We start from the raw sequence: 8046 nt of genomic DNA on the forward strand, positions 1-8046 counted from the left end.
AAGCCAGCTGTAGATATTTGCATAAGTAGCAAGGAGCCTAATGTCAATTGCCAAGACCATGGGGAAAATGTCTCCAGGCCATGTCAGAGACTTTCATGGCAGGCCATCCCATCACAGGTCCAGAGGCCCAGGAGGAAAAAGTGGTTTTGTGGGCTGGGCCCAGGGTCCCTATGTTGTGTGCAGCCCAGGAACTTGGTGCCTTGTGTCCCTTGCTGCTCCAGCCATGGCTGAAAGGGGACAACATGGAGCTTGTGATGTGACTTCAGAGGGTGGAAACCCCAAGCGTTGGCAGCTTCCATGTGGTGTTGAGTCTGCAGGTGCACAGAAGTCAAGAATTAAGGTTTGGGAACCTGTGCTTAGATTTCAGAAAATGGATGGAAATGCCTGGATTCCCAGGCAAAAGTTCACTGTAGGGGTGGGTGTTGGGGTCCGTGCCGGGGGTGGTGGAGAATGAAAGAACACACAAAAGACAAAGACACACAGTGAACATGGCGGCCGCGCTCAGAGCCTCCCCCTCACTTTATTTATACTCCATAAACCCCACGTCAGCAGAAAGAATGCAATGCAAAACAAACTTTCTTTTCCCAGATGTAACCTTCTACTCAGTTCTTTGTTTCTATGCTCTTCCTTATCTGCCCGCCTTCTTGGCGCCTATGGGAGTTCATTAAAAGTTCAATTGGAGATACTGTCCTTGAGCCCTATCTATTCTCAGCATACTGTTTTCAAAGGCCCCTTTTTTTTTTGTTTTGCCTCAATCCTAAAAAGGTAGCCATATTTGTTCTTGTGTTTTCTTTTGTGTTTGGAGGTGACGGAGGGAGCATCGAATCACCAAAAGAAGTAGACCCAATCCAAGTGCCCAAAGCAATATACTTCCAGAGATTGTAGAAATCCATGTCTTCATCTGGGTCCATGGGTTAAAGGCAGCAAGGCGCTGACCCAGCTCCTGAAGGGTTACAGTTCCGGACAACACATGTAATTGTTGTCGAAATGCTTCGGAAATGTTCTGAGTGAGCTCTGGGATGTCCAAACTAATATTTTTATGGCCTATTAATAATTTTTGGATTACGGTCCAATTTTGAGAGATGTTAAAAAGCACAGGCGTTACACAAAATTGAGTGGAGTTCCAATCACATTGTAATGTTATCCGAGTACTGAGGACAGTGAGCTGATCTCCAAGCCATGTCAAGGCTTGTTCCATGTTGTCCAATCTTTCATCAAGTTGAGAATCAATGTTTTGTTGTTGAAGCCATAACCGGTGAGATTGTTCGTGCCATTGCTGCACAAATTCAGCATTTTGTATGCTTTGATGAAGAGCAAGCCCTGCTATGGCCGCAGTGGAGACGATGGCGACAAGGCTCATCACCGAGGCAATTATAAGTCCAAGGGCACGGAGGGTTCACTGGAGAGAAGTCCAAATATAAGTCTCAAGAGGTGATGCCCCCCACAGTCGCATAAGGTTAACAGGTAGCCAAATTTCCTTACGAGCCCTGAGGATATAAATATCCTCAGTAAGGTTGTGCCACCAGGAATAATTGAGGCAAGACAAAAATGTACACATATCTGTACAATTAACAATCCCCGTATCATTATCCCATGTCAAATTCCCTGCTAATAATAGGTAGGGCTTACAGACACAAGCAATAATATATCAGGAGGTATTTCGATATAACTGAATATGAAAGGAGTTATTCGGGTTAGAAAGATTAAGGGGCATATTCCCCACAAAAGTGCTAATGGCATCGCCTGCAGCTAACAACTTCCAAAAATAACTCTGTACTTCAGGCCTCCTTCACACCATACCAAGGTTTCATTAGTGTTAGCAGCAATACTTTTATTTACCCAGTGTCATTTCAAAGGTATGTGACTAAATTTTGTTTAAAATCACCGTGCACACTTCAATCAGTTATTTGCATCCCATTGTATTCTAATAAAATCCGGGGTTTAGTTCCCCGACATTGTTGTCACTCCAGCACCTCAATATTAGGAGAAACCTCTAGAATAGGACAAAAAAGTAAAGAACTAGGAATAGTTTCATTACTATATACAGTATGATTATATTAAAAACTTCTAGTTACAATAATAACAGTATTAGCAGCCACATGACTATGATTATAACGAACAGCCCAGGCTTCATGAGATCTTCGGAGACAATGAGAACTATTTCCCATACATATTGGAAGTCCTTCCACTCCAAATTGGTATGTGTTGTTTATGATTCCCGTTTCCCGTTCTATATTGTCCTTGTCTATATAGGGGGACGGCATCCAAGTAGTGTCATTGGTGAAAACCTTAATTTCCGCCTCCCCCCAGGCGACTCCCTGATACAAGGGCAGAAAGGGAATATAAGTCCAATATTCATACAAAGCCTCACTAAGAGAAATAAGTCCCCCGCCGAGGCACATCCAACAAAGGAAGAAATGCATGCTGAATCCAGTTTTCTTTTCAACAGGGTTTCAATCATCTTGTAGGAAACCACTCAGGTCCGCTCCCTGTAAGGACAAGAGCATAGCTCCGTCCCTGTTTTAGAACTTGCCCTTGAACATACTTACCTTCTTCATTAGGATACCAAACCTTTCAACTGTCAGTGGGGACTATCACCGAGGGAGGTGAGGAAAGATGGGTTACGGCAGCGGAATCTTGCAATTGTCTCCATTGATTCAAAAAAATTAAGGTAAAAAGAACCTTCAAAATCTGGTTTCAAAATCTGGTTTCTGGGGGGCTCATTTCCCCCTTTTTGTTTTGTTTTAATAGTTAAGTTTTTAAAGTTAAATTTGCACGCTCAATGATGGCTTGACCTTGACTGTTGCCCGGGATACCAGTGATATGTTGAATATTGTATTGCTGTAAGAAAACTTGTAATTTATGAGAGACATAAGCAGGGGCATTATCAGTTTTAAGTATAAGAGGAACGCCCATGATGGCGAAACAAACTAAGAGATGAGTAATAACAGAAATGAGAAAAGGTATCAATGGTATGATGAACATTTTAATCGTCCAAAAGAAGGGACATCTCGTGGATTAACCCCAGGATGGAAGGATGGAATGCTCAAAGGAGCACAGGAAGGACAAGCTCGAATAAGAGAACGAGCTTGTTTATGAGTTAAATGAAACCATCATTGAAGGCCAGAACTATTAGTGTGATGTAGAGTATATTTTTGTTCTGCAGCATGTAGGTGGCCGATTAAAAGCAAATCAATCTGAGTATTACCATGAACTAATGGTCCAGAAAGTTGAGAATGAGAACGAAGATGAGTGATGAATAAAGGAGCTCGACGTTGGCTCAAAGTAAAGGATAACAAAGAAAAGAATTACTGAAGAGAAGAAGTAGCACAAAGAGGTAAAGTGGCCTGAGAAATATAAGAAGTAACATAAACGGCGTATTGAGAATCACTAACAATGTTACAATCAGTAGTACGGAAATCAAGTAAGACCATGAGAATAGCAAACAATTCTCTCTATTGCACTGAGGGATAAGGATAAACTGTAACTCAAGATTGATGAAGCTTCTTGCCAAGAATCAGAAGTTGCAAGAAGATAAGTGATCTGACTATGAGTGAATTGAGAGATAATTAAGGAAGGATCTCCTCCCCAAAGTTGTCGACAGTGATGCCGTCCTTTGATGATCAGTTCAGCTAAACGATCGATATAAGTAGCCAAGCGTTTAGATATTTAATTGGACAAAAAGATCCATTTTAGTGGTCGACTAGTTTGATGAATCATTCCTGTGGGAGAAGGTAAAGTATGAAATAAACAAAAGGAAGGGCCTTTTGAAGTTGCTCTTCAACAAGCTGGAGTTCCTGTAAAGCCAAAGGAGTTAAATGGTGTGAGTTGTCCAAGTGACTGTCTCCTTCTAGAATAGAAAAAAGATGTTATAACTGATATGTTGGTATTCCTAAAACAGGACGCATCCAATTAATGTCTCCTAGAAGCTTTTGAAAATCATATAATGTTTTTAAATGATCACGTCGAATTTGAATTTTTTGGGGTTGAATATTTTGTGCCCCCAAGGTATAACCTAAATATTGAATAAGAAAATCCAGTTAAATTTTTTCTGTGGCAATATTAAGTGAGTAGAAAGAAAGCTGAGTTTGTAATGATACAAAAGCATCTTGCTGCTTTTCACTGGTTTTAACTTTGTGGGATAAGGGCAGGATTAGGAAGACCAGGCTGTAAACTTTCCCTAGGTTTAATGTAAACATTTATAGTTTTAAGACAAGACAAAGACGGGAATTCCATGCAGAAATACGTGGCTTTATATTCCTCTCGGCCATTTGTTTTTTGACTTACTCTTTTAGAGTCCTAAGTATTTCTTTAAATAATGGTCACTGTTTCACCTAAATAGGAGTAGTGGCTATGAGTTTAAAGGATTGTAGCCCATTTTGAACATCATATTTTTGGCAGCTGAGGAAATATGAGGAATGTTTTAAAAAGCAGCAAATTGTTGTGAAAAATCTTGTTCCCAAAAATTAATATTGATAGGAACAATATAAAAATAAAAAAAAACACTTGACCTTGTTGACCTTTAGGACCGACACAGGTTAAAGGTTCTACGTCTTGATAAATCACAGAAGCAGCACCCAAGCCAGTGAGTATAACTGAAACTTGTCTTTTTTCCCATTGTATAGGCCACTAATTTAAACAAATAATAGACATATTCACCCCCGTATCAATTAACTCCTTTAAAACTATCCCATTAATGTGCAATGAACATAAGGGCTTTTGATTAGAAACTAAAGTTTCCCAAAAAACAGTTTTTTCTGTGCTACGAAACCCTCTCTATTGAGAATACGTTCCCCTGCCTCTAGGCGTATAAATTGTGAAACTTGTACCAAAATAAAAATTTTATTAGTAATATCATGTCCTTTTGGCAAAGGGCCACACACTCTAATAGCTAATTTATATACTCCTCTATTAGGAGACAAAGTATAAGGCTGAGTAATAGCTAAGTCAGCAGCGGCGCTCTGCTTAGTTGCCGCATAAAGCTGAGAAACTGGGGTAAGGTGTGGGATCCTTAAGGAGGACTTGAATTTATTCCTTAATGTTGTAGGCCATTGCTCACTGAATATTGTAGTAGACTTGTATTGTAATTGTTGGGGCCCCAAGCCTGTGGGCCCCGGCTCCCGTTTCCCAGGAGAGGAGACAGTAAATTTCCACTTTTATCAGTTTTGGAACGACATTTATTTGTCCAATGTCGACCTTTACCACAATATTTGTACACCTCTGAAGGCAGCTTTCTGCCTTGAGGGATGAAAGTGTTCAATTTTTATGACATTCTTTTTTGAAATGTCTAGGTTTACCACACTGAAAGCAAACACCTTGTTTGTTATTTCCTTTTAAGGCTTTAGGCAAAGCTCCAGCAAATAATTGAGCATTATAAATAGCCCCTCCAACACTAACACAAGTTTTAATATATTTATCTAAATTGGCCCCATTGGCCTTTAACGATTTTAACAATTTTTAACAGTCAGCATAAGCATTTTTAAAAGACAATGTTTGTAACAAAATTTTTGAAGCAAGGCCAGCACCCACAATTTTGAAGACAGCATCCTGAAGACGGGCTACGAAATCTGGATATAGTTCATTTATGCCCTGTAAAATCTTCACAGAGGAAAGGGAACATTTTCCTGTTATCTCTACCTTATTTCAGGCCCTTAAAAACAAAGTCTTGATTTGAGTAAAGGCAACATCATCTAAACCAGCCTGAGCATTAAGAGTAGCATATTGGCCCGTGCCTGTGAGTTGTTCCTCAGTGGGTCCAGGGGGATCACACATAATATTTTTCCTAGCCTATCCATGTGCCTTGTTCATTTACCAGCTGTGCAATTGTAACCACTGAGAACGATCAAGAAAAGCCTTCCCCAAAGTCTTCCAGTCTATAGGAATTACCAAATTTTCTGATGAAAAATATCAAGAAGACCAAGGATAAAAGGAGATTGAGGTCCATAGTTAGAAATGGCAGCTTTCATTTCTTTTTAAAAATTTAATTTGTAAGGCATTAAATTGGACATTATTGCCACCATTTGAAAACTGAGCATTAGGAGCAAAAGAAGCACAAATAATTGGAAACAGATCCAGCTCCTTAAAAATTTTTTTTTAATTAAAAGTATATATAATATATAATAATACTCATATCCCCAAATATAAAGAATCTCAACATATTAATAAGAAAAGGCAAATAACCCAACCAAAAGTAGCAGAACAAGGAAATGACAATAAACCTATATGTCTAACATCATTACTCACTAGGAAATATGTATATTAATACCAAATTGAGAATCATTACATACATAATACAATGGTTAAAATTTAAAAACACAGAAAATATCAAGAGGTATTTAATGTGTTAAGCAGCTCGAATACTCAACTTCTGTTTGGAGTGTAAATTGGTGGAACCTATGCACCCCTATAACAGAACAATTTCCTAGCTGGGGTTATTAATACTATATTAATATTAATAGTTAATATTAATGTGCTTATTTATTAACTATTGAAATACTCATAATATTTTAACAAACAACAAGATATACATATACTCTGGTTTTGACATATTAAACAGGTGTTTAGTATAAATTTAAAGTATGTCTGATGTGAACAGGGCTTCAACTTTGCCAAACAAAGGTAAAGATAAGGAAGCCGGGGGGTTGGAGGCACTGGAAAATCCTCTTTTAACAGGGCAGAAGGAAAAGAAACAGGGAAAGCTCGCAAAGGTGAATTAGAAGAATATACATTCTGTAATATTTGTTGAAGCATTTCCATAATACACTGCATGTCAGAATTTCCCTTAGAAGAAGGAAGAGCTGGCTTTTTCTCTTCTCCCCCTTTTGCTACCCCCACCATCCTCTGTTATCCTGGCACAAATGGGCTCCATTTCAGATTTTTTTTTTTTTTTTTTTTTTTTTTTCCCAAATCCTCAGATACCTTTCCTCCTGTGGCTACATTACCACACTCTGAATCAGTCTCAAGTAACTCTAATGTCTGAGTGATAGAGTCACACAAGGTCCACAATTTTAGAGGCATAATATCCCCTAACTGGAGAGCTCTAAGCAGAGTTTTTACTACCTGTAACCATTCTCTGCGATTCAGCTGCACTTTAGTCTGATACTGAAACCAGTAACAATGTTGTTCAACATGGGCAAACAATCACTTCAAAGTTTTTTTCTTTCACTTCTACTCCTATAGACAGCAATAGTCCTTGAAACAACCGTAAATATTCTGAGGCCAGAGAGATGGAATTCCCCATAATGAAAGCTTAAGAAGGTTCCCCTTAACAATATCTGGGCCTTACCCGCCCCTAGGAGGTTCCCCTTCTTGTTCTCCCCTACTCACCCGTGCTGACCCTGCTCGCTGCGCCACTTGTTGGGGTCCGTGCCGGGGGTGGTGGAGAATGAAAGAACACACAAAAGACAAAGACACACAGTGAACATGGCGGCCGCGCTCAGAGCCTCCGCCTCACTTTATTTATACTCCATAAACCCCACATCAGCAGAAAGAATGCAATGCAAAACAAACTTTCTTTTCCCAGATGTAACCTTCTACTCAGTTCTTTGTTTCTATGCTCTTCCTTATCTGCCCGCCTTCTTGGCGCCTACGGGAGCTCATTAAAAGTTCAATTGGAGATACTGTCCTTGAGCCCTATCTATTCTCAGCATACTGTTTTCAAAGGCCCCTGCAGGTGGGGCCCTCATGGAGAACTTCTGCCAGGGCAGTGTGGAAGGGAAATGTGGGGTCAGAGCCCCCACACAGAGTCCCTACTGGAGCACCGTCTAATGAAGCTGTAAGAGGGCCACCATCCTCTAGACCCCAGAATGGGAGATCCATTGACAGCTTTCACTGTGCACCTGGAAAAGTCACAGACACTCAATACCAGCTCATGAAAGCAGCCAGGAGGGAGACTGTACTCTGCAAAACCACATAGGCAGAGCTGCCCAAGACCATGGGAACCCACTTCTTGTATCAGTGTGACCTGGATATGAGACCTGGAGTCAAAGGAGATCACTTTGGAGCTTTAAAATTTGACTTCCCTGCTGGATTTCGGACTTGCATGGG

At 40.0% G+C, this 8046-nt stretch overlaps 1 long non-coding RNA gene across 1 annotated transcript; it reads right to left on the reverse strand.

Moving 5' to 3' along the window:
• Positions 1-483: 483 nt before the first annotated feature.
• LOC135965390 (uncharacterized) lies at positions 484-7433 on the reverse strand. The gene is made up of 2 exons (XR_010578272.2): positions 7327-7433; positions 484-2489 (listed from the first exon to the last, which is right to left on the reverse strand). It is a non-coding gene; the product is annotated as an uncharacterized lncRNA (long non-coding RNA).
• Between the last annotated feature and the right edge of the window lie 613 nt (positions 7434-8046).

This window comes from Macaca fascicularis, chromosome 1 (assembly GCF_037993035.2).
Source record: "Macaca fascicularis isolate 582-1 chromosome 1, T2T-MFA8v1.1".
Classification (NCBI taxonomy): Eukaryota; Metazoa; Chordata; class Mammalia; order Primates; family Cercopithecidae; genus Macaca; species Macaca fascicularis.